Raw genomic sequence first — 10,464 nt, forward strand, 5'->3', positions numbered from 1 at the left:
CTGAGAAGACATTAGAGCACCACAGGCTTGTTGGCCAAGGTCCTGGAAAGGTGAATGCTGCCATTTGCTTTAAGCTCCCCAAACTATATTGTAAATATATGGAGGCTTTCACATGTACCTCTTCCTTTTCTGGCTACTTTGGGTTAAGATTCCTTACAGTCTGTATAAGCAAAGGCAAATAAATCTATTAAGGCTTGAATTAGGTCATTTAGCTCCTGTATGTTTTATTTTTATTTGTCCACCCTCATGAGAACCAACAATAGAAAGAGAGTGAGATGGGAGCAGAATGGCTGGCTACCCAAAGAGATGGGAAGTCAAACTTACCTCATCCTAAAGTTTGGAAATGTCTTTATTTATTTAGAGATGGGGGCCTTGTTCTATCTCCCAAGCTGGAGTGCAGTGGCACGATCATAGCTCATTTAGCTCACTGCAGCCTTGAACTCCTGGGCTCAAGAAATCCTCCCACCTCAGCTTCTCGAGTAGGAAAATGTCTTTAATGATAACTCTGTGACTTAGGTCAATTGAACAGATGAACAGAATGGTCTAGGATGGAATTTAAGGCCAGGGTATTCTGGGTTGCCTTAGGGAGATTTATTAATTTTTTTCTTCCTTTTAGTTTGAACTCAGAAAACATAGATTAGTTTGGTGATACCTGAAGTATCACTCTGTCCAAAAGTGATACCTGAGTATCACTCTGCCCAAAAGAGGACAATGGTACTTTTGAAATTTTAAAGCAAAGACGCAACAGTTTTCATCTACTCTTGATCATTAGGAGTCTGAACACCTGAGGTTGGTTCCATCAGAGGGAAAGAAAGCAAACCACGTAGTACTGTAAGTTACTGTGTATGGATGGAGGTTGTGTCCATTGTGTGTTAACCACCCTGCTTTTGAACGGTGAGATAAATTGACTGGCTAATCATCTACAGGTATGCAGAATCTCTAGTTTTTCGGCAGTGTCAGAAAAGCAAGCCTCAAACTGATTATGGTTCTAGCACAGAGGCAACGTCGAACAGTAGAAGTAACAAAGTTTTGAAGTCAGAATTACCTTGAATCCTGGTTCAATTTCTTATTAATTGTGATAACTTGGGCAACTCACTTAACTTTTCCAAGCCTATTTCCTCATGTGTCATTTGACAGTCATAAAGCTCCCTCAGAGGGTAATTTTGAGATGTAAATGAAAAAGGTATGTGGTCTAGGTACTTGGAAGATACTCAGGTGGATGCAATTTGAAGCACTAAGTCTCAGAACTGTGGTCAGAGTAGTAAACCACACCTGACTGGGAAAGCCTTCACTGCTCAGTTCTGTAGCTACTTAAGTACTTGAAGTGTATCTTGTTTTAATATATGCTAATGGTCAATCAGATGGTGTTAAGTCTCCACAGCCAGAAAAGAACCAAAGCTGATACTGCTCTGTGGAAAACGTGGCCACTGTTTGGATTGGGAGATGTTTTACTGAAAGGACCTGTACTACTGATGGTGTGGATCTCCTGGATGCGTGTGCATGGGGGCCACAGAGCAGTCCTTCATCATCCCCACCTCCTGCTTGTCTCTTTCCATCTGTGTCTTTGTGTATGAATGTGCATGTGTATTGGAGTGATTGCATGTGTGCATGTGTGTTGAGAATGCTTGGACGTGAGAAGCTATTGCTACCTGAGGGTTTTGCTCTTGCGGTTCCCTTTTTGTTTTCTTTCATTTTTTCTTTTCAGACAGAGTCTCACTGTGCTGCCCAGGCTGGAGTGCAGTGGCATGATCTCAGCTCACTGCAACCTCTGCCTCCCGGGTTCAAGCAATTCTTGTGCCTCAGCCTCCCAAGTAGCTGGGATTACAGGTGTGCACTGGCACATCCCGCTAATTTTTGCATTTTTGTAGAGATGAGGTTTCACCATGTTGGCCAGGCTGGTCTTGATCTTCCGGCCTCGAGTGATCCACCCTCCTCCGCCTCCCAAAGTGCCGGGATTACAGGCATGAGCCACCATGCCCAGCCTGTTTCCATTTTTTCAAACATGAGGTCACATCTCAAATTTTGCACCCTCTGAGAAGCTCTCCTTTACACCTGTATCTACAGAATCTTCTCATTTCACACCATCCCTCTTTTCCTTTATCTTTGCATTATCTCTGCAACATTCTAAACATGCTAGTTTATGCTGAGGTGTCAAGCTTACAACCTCAGTGACTATAAGGGGGGACTGTAAGCAGAAGCAGCCACTGTTTTGAGTGTCACTGGTCCTCAAGGGGTTTGTGCTGTAAAAAATAAACTATTCTACCAAAAAGACACATGCACTTGTGTGTTCATCGCTGCACTATTCATAATAGCAGAGACATGGAATCAACCCAGGTGCTCATCGATGGTAGATTGGATAAAGAAAATGTGGTACATATATAGCACAGAATACTACACAGCCATCAAAAAGAATAGGATCAGATCTTTTGCAGCAACATGGGTGGTGCTGGAAGCCATAATTCTAAACAAATTAAGGAAGGAACAGAAAACCAAATATCACATGTTCTCAATTACAAGTGGGAGCTATATATATATATATATATTTTTTTTTTTTTTTTGAGACAGTCTATTGCTTTGTTGCCCAGGCCAGAATGCAGTGGCACAATCTCAGCTCACTGCAACCTCTGCCTCCCAGGTTCAAGCAATTCTCATGCCTCAGCCTCCCAAACAGCTGGGATCACAGGTGTGCAACACCACGGCCGGCAATTTTTTTGTAATATTAGTAGAGACAGGGTTTCACCATGTTGGCTAGGCCAGTCTTGAACTCCTGGCCTCAAGCAACCTGCCTGCCTTGGCCTCCCAAAGGGTTGGGGTTACAGGCGTGAGCCACTGCTCCCGGCTGAGAGCTAAATATTGAGCACACATGGACATAAAGATGAGAAGAACAGACACTGTGGACTACTAGAGGGTAGAGTGAGAGTGGTGGATTAAAAAAAACTACCATCCTCCAAACCTCGGCTTCACACAATATTCCCATGTCACTCTTGCCTGGCTCACTGCTGCGCACCCAGTGCTGAGAACGGAGCCTGGTATGCAGCATGGCTCAGGATTGAGCACTGGTGTGTGTCTGCCCAAAGTGCATGCATATGTGGACTGGCATGGCTCATTGTGGGTCTTTATTGTGTTGTTTCCTCATAGGTGCAGGGCCTGGACATTCTGAGACCCTCCTAACTTCAAATGCTTTTGTTTCCTTAATGAGGTTGCACCTAATAGAACACATATCCTGATTCTGTATTCGAAGAGTGTGTTCTCCACACTCTAATCACCCTCATGGAGGAGAACCAGTCAACCTAGATCAGAGAGAGGATGTGTTTTTGCTCTGGGATTCAACGGGGTTTTCGGTCACTGGCTCCAAGGGCTCTGACCTCGAATGTTCAGAGCTGGAAATGGACTCTTTGTTGAAATATTGGACTGAGAGCAAAGCAGGCTGTGTTTGCTCCCAGGACACTCCTGACCCTCCCCTGTGGCAGCCCTAAGGGCAGGAATGTGGGAGCATGTTCGTGACGGCAAAAGTCCATCTCCCCAGTTGCCATCAGACGCCCCCTGGCCCCTCATTAGTGCAGTGTGGGCAGAGTCAGGCCAGCTCAGTCATCAGAAGGGACATCACCTTTTGTTCCGGGGCCCACAAGTTGTTTTCATCCTCCAGACACCAGGTCTTGTCATTACCTGGAATCCTGATTATGCCTGGAAATGCACTAAAGATGGTGCTCTCCATCTTTACCAGCCCTGTCGATGTGTCCCCAACACTGCATGAACTGGCTTCACCCTTCCTGGAACCCAGAGAAAGAACTCCTCAAGTAATAAGCATGGAGGTCTTTCCTTACCTTGAGTTGCTCCTTATCTTGAGGTTCTTTTTTTTCTTTCTTTTTTTTTTTTTGGTCTCATAACTGGACCCATGAGCAAGTCTTAAGGGGCAAAAGAGAAACCTACCACTTTTTAATCATAATTTGCCATCACTTCCCACATGCATCTCACTCATAATTACCCAGAGCAAATTAATCGTTTCTAATCAAATTATTGCAGGTGGGAATGGGGCACAATTGCACACATAATATTTCAGGATTGCTTGAATGGATATGATGCATGAAAGAGAAGTTAGAGAAGTTACATCTGCATAATTATTTCTACTGTATGGTTAGATCTAATTACTTTAGAATAATTATCCTAGACCAGTGGACTCGAACTGAGGGCATTTTGTCCCCAAGGGAACACGGGGAAATGTCTGAAAACATGTTTGGTTGTTGCACTGGGGCATTGCTGGTATGCTGTGATTGGAGGCCAGGAAAGTTGCTAAGCATCTTACAATGCATAAGACAGCCGCCCTTACAAAAAATAATCATCTGGTCTAAAATGTGACTAGTGCCCAAACTGAGAAACCCTGTCCTAGAAGAAAGAGTTTGAGGCTTTTGTAATTAACAAAATGAACCAAGTAGGAGCTATAACCAAGGAATTTTCATTGGCTGGAGACAGAGTGTTTCATTTCTCCCGAAGGAGAGCTCCCCACTTAAGGATGTTTACACATTCCATGTTTACAAGAGCCAGGAAATCCTTTCTATTGAATTTCTGCCCAGTTGAAAAGTCTTAGAGGTACCCCAGAATTGCAAGAATTTGAATTTAATTTAGTCTGAAATGGCATTCAGTATGCCATTCCACTTGGAGCTAATCATAGTTCCCTCAACAAATTCTCAAGCTTTCTGGGGCTGGAGGCAGTATTTAAATTTGTCTTTATAGCCCAGTGTCTTTGCACTTAGAAGATGTTCAGGACATGTACTTTGAACTACAGTTCTTAAATATCTCACTTGTGTTTTTTCTTCTGAACATAAAGCATAAGTATGTATGTTTGTATATACGTTTCTAGGTGTGTGTGTGTGTATACATTTTCTTTCAGATGGACATTTAATTTCTTTCTTTGCTCTAGTGGCATTTAAATTATCACTGATAATTACTAGTGCTTCTAAGGTGCTATAGGCTCTAATTTTCCTGGACAAAGTCGGTGACCCTTGTCACTTGTGATACCCCGTGAAAAAGGTCATCTTCACTCTCCTTTTCAGTGCTGCGTCAGTTGTGACAAGAACTGCTTTTGAAACATTACCATTTCACGGCCTGCCTTGCCGGTGGACATTAATTCTAAGTCATTTTATCTTGGCTGTGATGCTTTTTTAAAATATAGTTCTCTTAAATGGGTTGCTCCTGGTTTTGATATTAACAAATATTTATTGGGCATTAATTGGCTCAAAATACTGTCAAGGGTTCCCCCAATAAATCAGATCCAACCTTTGTCTCCAAGAAGTTAGAGTCTCAATAGACTCTCAGATCTCATTGTAGATCAAACCTTACACATTAGAGTAAGTTGACTCAAGGATGACTGGGTTTTGCATCTTTCCCATATGTTGGTGCTCAGCACTCTGTGAGTGCTTAATAAATGCCCCAGGAGAAGACTTTTGCATCAGATGCATGATACCAATTAAATGCAGCAGCCAAACCTCATGCTTGGCCACTTGAGATTCCAACGTAGCCTGGCTTTGCTATTGTACAATTCTCCTGGACAAAGGAAATCTCTGTTTCTGTTAAGAGGGCAGTGGGATTGGTAGAGATAAACTTGGCTACAAATATCCTAAATGCAAGTGGGAAATGTGGGACAGTGACTGATAAATAAGAGGATCAAGACAAGGGCAGAAAAGTAGGCAGAAGAAGTTCCTAGGAAAGAACTGGAAATTAGGGCTGCCAGGAAGAAGGAATCACATGTGGAAGAGACTTTATGCTGTTGCTCATAGCCAAGCCATTCATTCATTCATTTATTCATTCATCCATCCATTCATTCATTCATTCATCCATTTGTTTGTTTATTCGTTCATGGTATATATGTGAAGTTCCTACTATGTGCCAGTTACTCTTGGAGAAACAGCAGCAAACAAGCAGAATCCCTGACATCAAAAAAGTTTCATCACAGTGAGGAAGCACAAAATAAAAATAAGTTGAATATTTAGTATGTTAGATGTTGCTAAGTTCTCTGGGAAAAAAATAAAGCAAGGAGAGAAGGTAAGGAGTGCCAGCCTGGACGAGTGGGTTTTAGGAGAAGCTGTCAATCAAAACCTCATGTAGGAGGGGCCACATGAATGAAGACCCGAAGGAGAGGAGGTAGCACTGGGGGGTGGGTATCCACTATGGTTTGGATACAGTTTTTTTGTTGAAATTTGATTCATGGTGTTGGAAGTGTAGCCTGGTGGGAAGTGTTGGGATCCTGGGGACAGATCCCTCATGAATAGCTTGGTGTCACTCTTGCAGGAGTGAGTGGGTTCGCACTTTTAGTTCTTGTAGGAGCTTGTTGAAAAGTCCCTGGCACCTCCTCTCTCTCTTGCTTCTCTCTCTTGCCATGTGATCTGCATACATTGGCTCCCCTTACCTTCCACCAGAAGTAGAAGCAGCCTGAGGCCCTCACAGAAGCAGATGCTGGCGCCATGCTTCTCATACAGCCTGCAAAACTGTGAGCCAAATAAACCTCTCTTCTTCATAAATGACCCAGCCTCAGGTATTCCTCTGCAGCAACACAAACAGACTAAGACAGTGTCGTGAGGGAGGAGTGGTCCTGGCAGGGGCTGTGCCAGTGCAAAGATGTGAAACAAAATCCTGCCTGGTGCTGCAGGAATAGCAAGAGGGGCAGAGCCACTGGAGCAGAGTGAGCCAGCGAAGGTTAGCAGATGATTGTGAACAGACAGTGGGCAGTGCAGGCAGGGGTACTCAGATTGCCAAGACTTTATATAGTCTATAAGGACTTTCAGTTTTTTGTGAATAAGATGTGTGCATACAATGTCTGAAATCTATAGACAACACAAGCAGTTAGGTCAGGGGTTGATTTTTAACTATCAGGCCCAGGGCACAGTGCTGGGCTATCTGCCTTTAGACCAGACATTGTATGGAAAAGCATTGTGAAAATCCCTGTCCTGTTCTGTTCCGTTCTGATTACCGGTGCATGCAGCCCCCAGTCACGTACCCACTGCTTGCTCAATCGATCACACGACCCTCTCACGTGGACCCCCTTAGAGTTGTGAGCCCTTAAAAGGGGCAGGAATTGCTCACTGGGGGAGCTTGGTTTTTGGAGATGTGAGTCCGCCGATGCTCCCAGCTGAATAAAGCCCTTTCCTTTCACAAAAAAAAAAAAAAAAAAAAAAAAAAGGTGTGTGCGTCAAAGATTTTGAATACAGAGTAACGTTATAGGACTTACATTTTAACAGCATCACTGGATTGCTGCCTGGAGATAGGATGATGGGGTAGAGATGGGGCAAAAGCAGACACAGGGAGACCATTGTGGGAGATTTCGCAATAGCCTGGGTCAGAGATGAAGCTGACTTGCGCCAAGGTTGAAGATGTAGATGCGATGAAAAGTACTAAGCTTTAAAAGAAATGGGTTTATTAAGATGTAAGCCATATACCACGCGATTCACCCATTTAAAGCTTCTACGGCCTCTGTGGCTATCAAAATCTCCTCCAACAAAATCAGGCTAACGAGGAATGAGGAAAGTGTCTTGTTGGGACCTAAAATAGCTGGTGGCCTTAATTACAGTCTGAAGAAGCTGGTCACGTTGGGTGCTGGTTTGTTCTGGTATATCTCTTAGTTCACCTTGAAAATGAGCTCTGAAAGGATTTGAAGAAACTAGTTACAGGATGATAAATGTTGTTTGATTTTGATGTTTTTGCTTGTTTTGTGTTATCTTTTGCATCAACTGTTTTGTTTCCAAATCGCATAAACTACTGAAGGTTGTCCGCGGTCAGTAAATGTTAGCTAATTTCCCTGCTTCTTTCAGAAAGACCCCTGTTCTCAGAGGAAGATAATCCACATTCACACTTGGTTATAAGTATTTTATATGCACCTATTTCTTGTAAATCAAAAACCAGAAAGATCAGTAGTTGAACGACCTTTTTGCCTTTACACAATGCTTTGTATTTGGAACAGTACAGTGTACACATTAATTCACTGAGGTAACACTGTTCTGAATCAACCCACTACTAGCATTCTTTAAAATAGTTTGAAAAAGATTTACAGATTACCCACCTAAAGAATTAAATACAAAACAAATAAAATACTGGATGGTTATTATATTAGTCAGTGTCTTACCAGGACACCCAAACTCCTTTTGTATTTAGAAGACAGCAACGTAGTAAATGGGTTGTACGAGGGTGCTATGACTGCTCTAGGCATCGAGGCTCCCTGAGTTTCAGCAGCAAGAGGAGGCTGTTTCCACTTCTAGGTTAAAAGGACAAAGGGAGGACGTGGCTCTTTCTTTCCTTCTACCTGCTGTCCTCAGGACTTTTCTTCTGATCTCAGGCTTGCTGCCCTGGGCTGCAAGATGGAGGTCACCAATTCAGGCACTGTGTTCACACACAGGTATGCTCAGAAACAGGAGAAGCGTGCAGTGATCTCTAGAGGGTGTGTCTCATGCCAGAGTGGACTGCCTGGAAACTCCCCAGGGCCTTGTCCTGATGTTCCATTGGCCAGACTGGGTCCATGCTCACCCTTTCCTGCCAGCCTCTTCTCATCCCTTCCGATGTCCCAGGTGCCAGAGAGGCTGCTAAGTGAACACCTGGCATTTTCTACCTAACTGGGTATAGAAAGCCTTTTGTGAACGTACATTTTGATAAACTTCTATAACCTTAATCAGTAATCCTCAATGGAGTGATTCTGTCTCCACCTTCAGGGCATATTTAGCAATGTCTGGAGACATCTTAGTTATCCTCAAATCCTCATCTGAGGGCAGGGGTATTGCTATTGGCATCTAGTGAGTAGAGAACAGGCCATATAAATATCCTACAATGCGTGGGACAACCTCCACCCCAGAGACTTATCTGACCCCAAATGTCAATAGCACCAAAGTGGAGGAATCCTGCTCCAAGGAATTTCAAGGCCAGTCTATGTTGTGGTCCTTGGTTCATTTGCAATTGGTGGTTTCGGTAAGCATTCTTTCATGGCTTTAGCCAGAACTTGTTGACTCAATGCTTTGATAAGAGGGAGAGAGTAACCTTTTGGATCATTTTGGGTATGTACTGACCAAAATCAGTCTGTGGACTTCCAATTTGCATTTGCGGCTTTCTGCATTGTATGATACTTTCCCTGTAGGGCTGAGTGTCCTGAAGGATCTTCTCCCTTCAGAGTGTCAAGACATGTCTACTGAACTCCAACACGCACCCTGTTCTCCAGGAAAGTGGTCACCGGTGCCCCAGTGTTGGTCTCAGTGGCTGTGTCAGCTCCCATCTAGCTAACACTATAATAACATTTCTTTCAGCTACTCCGGCTAAGCTCAGACCATTTTTCTAGCATAGAAGTCATGAACACAGACCCTGAAATCAAACATCAGATAGCAGCTCAATCACTGTCAAGTGTGAAATGCATATGCAGAATGCTGTGTATCCTATGACATTAGCAAACAAGGGCTGCACTCATATATGCGTTTCACAGCATCTATGCATTTGTCTATCTGCAGACAAATAGAGAGCGAAACTGGAATAATAAAATCAATGATGACAATGACATTTTTAAAACTAAACATTTCACATGTATATTCCATTTCTTAACCCATGTTGAGAGAACACAGGTATTCACTTTACGGTTATTCCTTTCGTCATATGTGAACTTACCTTTACCTGGATATCTGTAAGTACTTTCTAAATTTCTTTATCATGTGCCTGTATTATCAAAAGTAAAAAAAAAAAAAGAAACTGAAAACAAATCTCCAGATCCATTGATCTAGGTAGGATACATCTTTTGAAACAAAACCAAAAAGAATCCAAATACATATGACTTCCCTGAGACTACAGTGGCAGAAACATAATTTGAACTTGGCTCTCTAGCTCCAGAATCTGCTCTATTTCCAGTCCTCCTCTCATTTCTCTGAGGATCCTGGGTGCCATGTTGGGCCAGTGGCTTTCAGACCTCCTGGGTGAATGTCTTGCTCTTGACATTGGCCAAGGAATTGGCATCTTCATTGGTTAAAAAGCCTTGGCCAGTCTATGACATTGAGTTTTATGATGTTCATGGTTGTGGATTCTTATTGGAATCTCTTTCTCTAGGTTTTATTTTCAATTCAACTAAGGAAGAAAGGATGAAGGACAGAGAGAAAGGAACAGTGCCCTTGCATCCTCAGAACATAACAGTGTCATTGAACAGGATGAGCAAGATTTGCCCTGGCCAGTACCTTCCTGGGAAGTTCTAACAGGAAGGCAGGTGAGGGCGGGAAATGATGCATCAGAGATATTTTTTAGTATGCTTGAGTCAGCTCTCTGTGTTTAATTAAATGTGGTTTCTGTATGAAGCACACGAATGTATATAAACCCAAACAGAAATGTCTGTAGGGGAAACAACAGCTTCTACTTAATACTTATCAGGCACAATGCCAGCAGTAGCTGCTGCAAGCTCAGTCATTTTGTCACTGGCTGTTTTCTTGTGCTGAAGGCAGATGAGGCAGGTTAGGC

The sequence above is a fragment of the Pongo abelii genome, chromosome 10, assembly GCF_028885655.2.
Source record: "Pongo abelii isolate AG06213 chromosome 10, NHGRI_mPonAbe1-v2.0_pri, whole genome shotgun sequence".
Taxonomy (NCBI): domain Eukaryota; kingdom Metazoa; phylum Chordata; class Mammalia; order Primates; family Hominidae; genus Pongo; species Pongo abelii.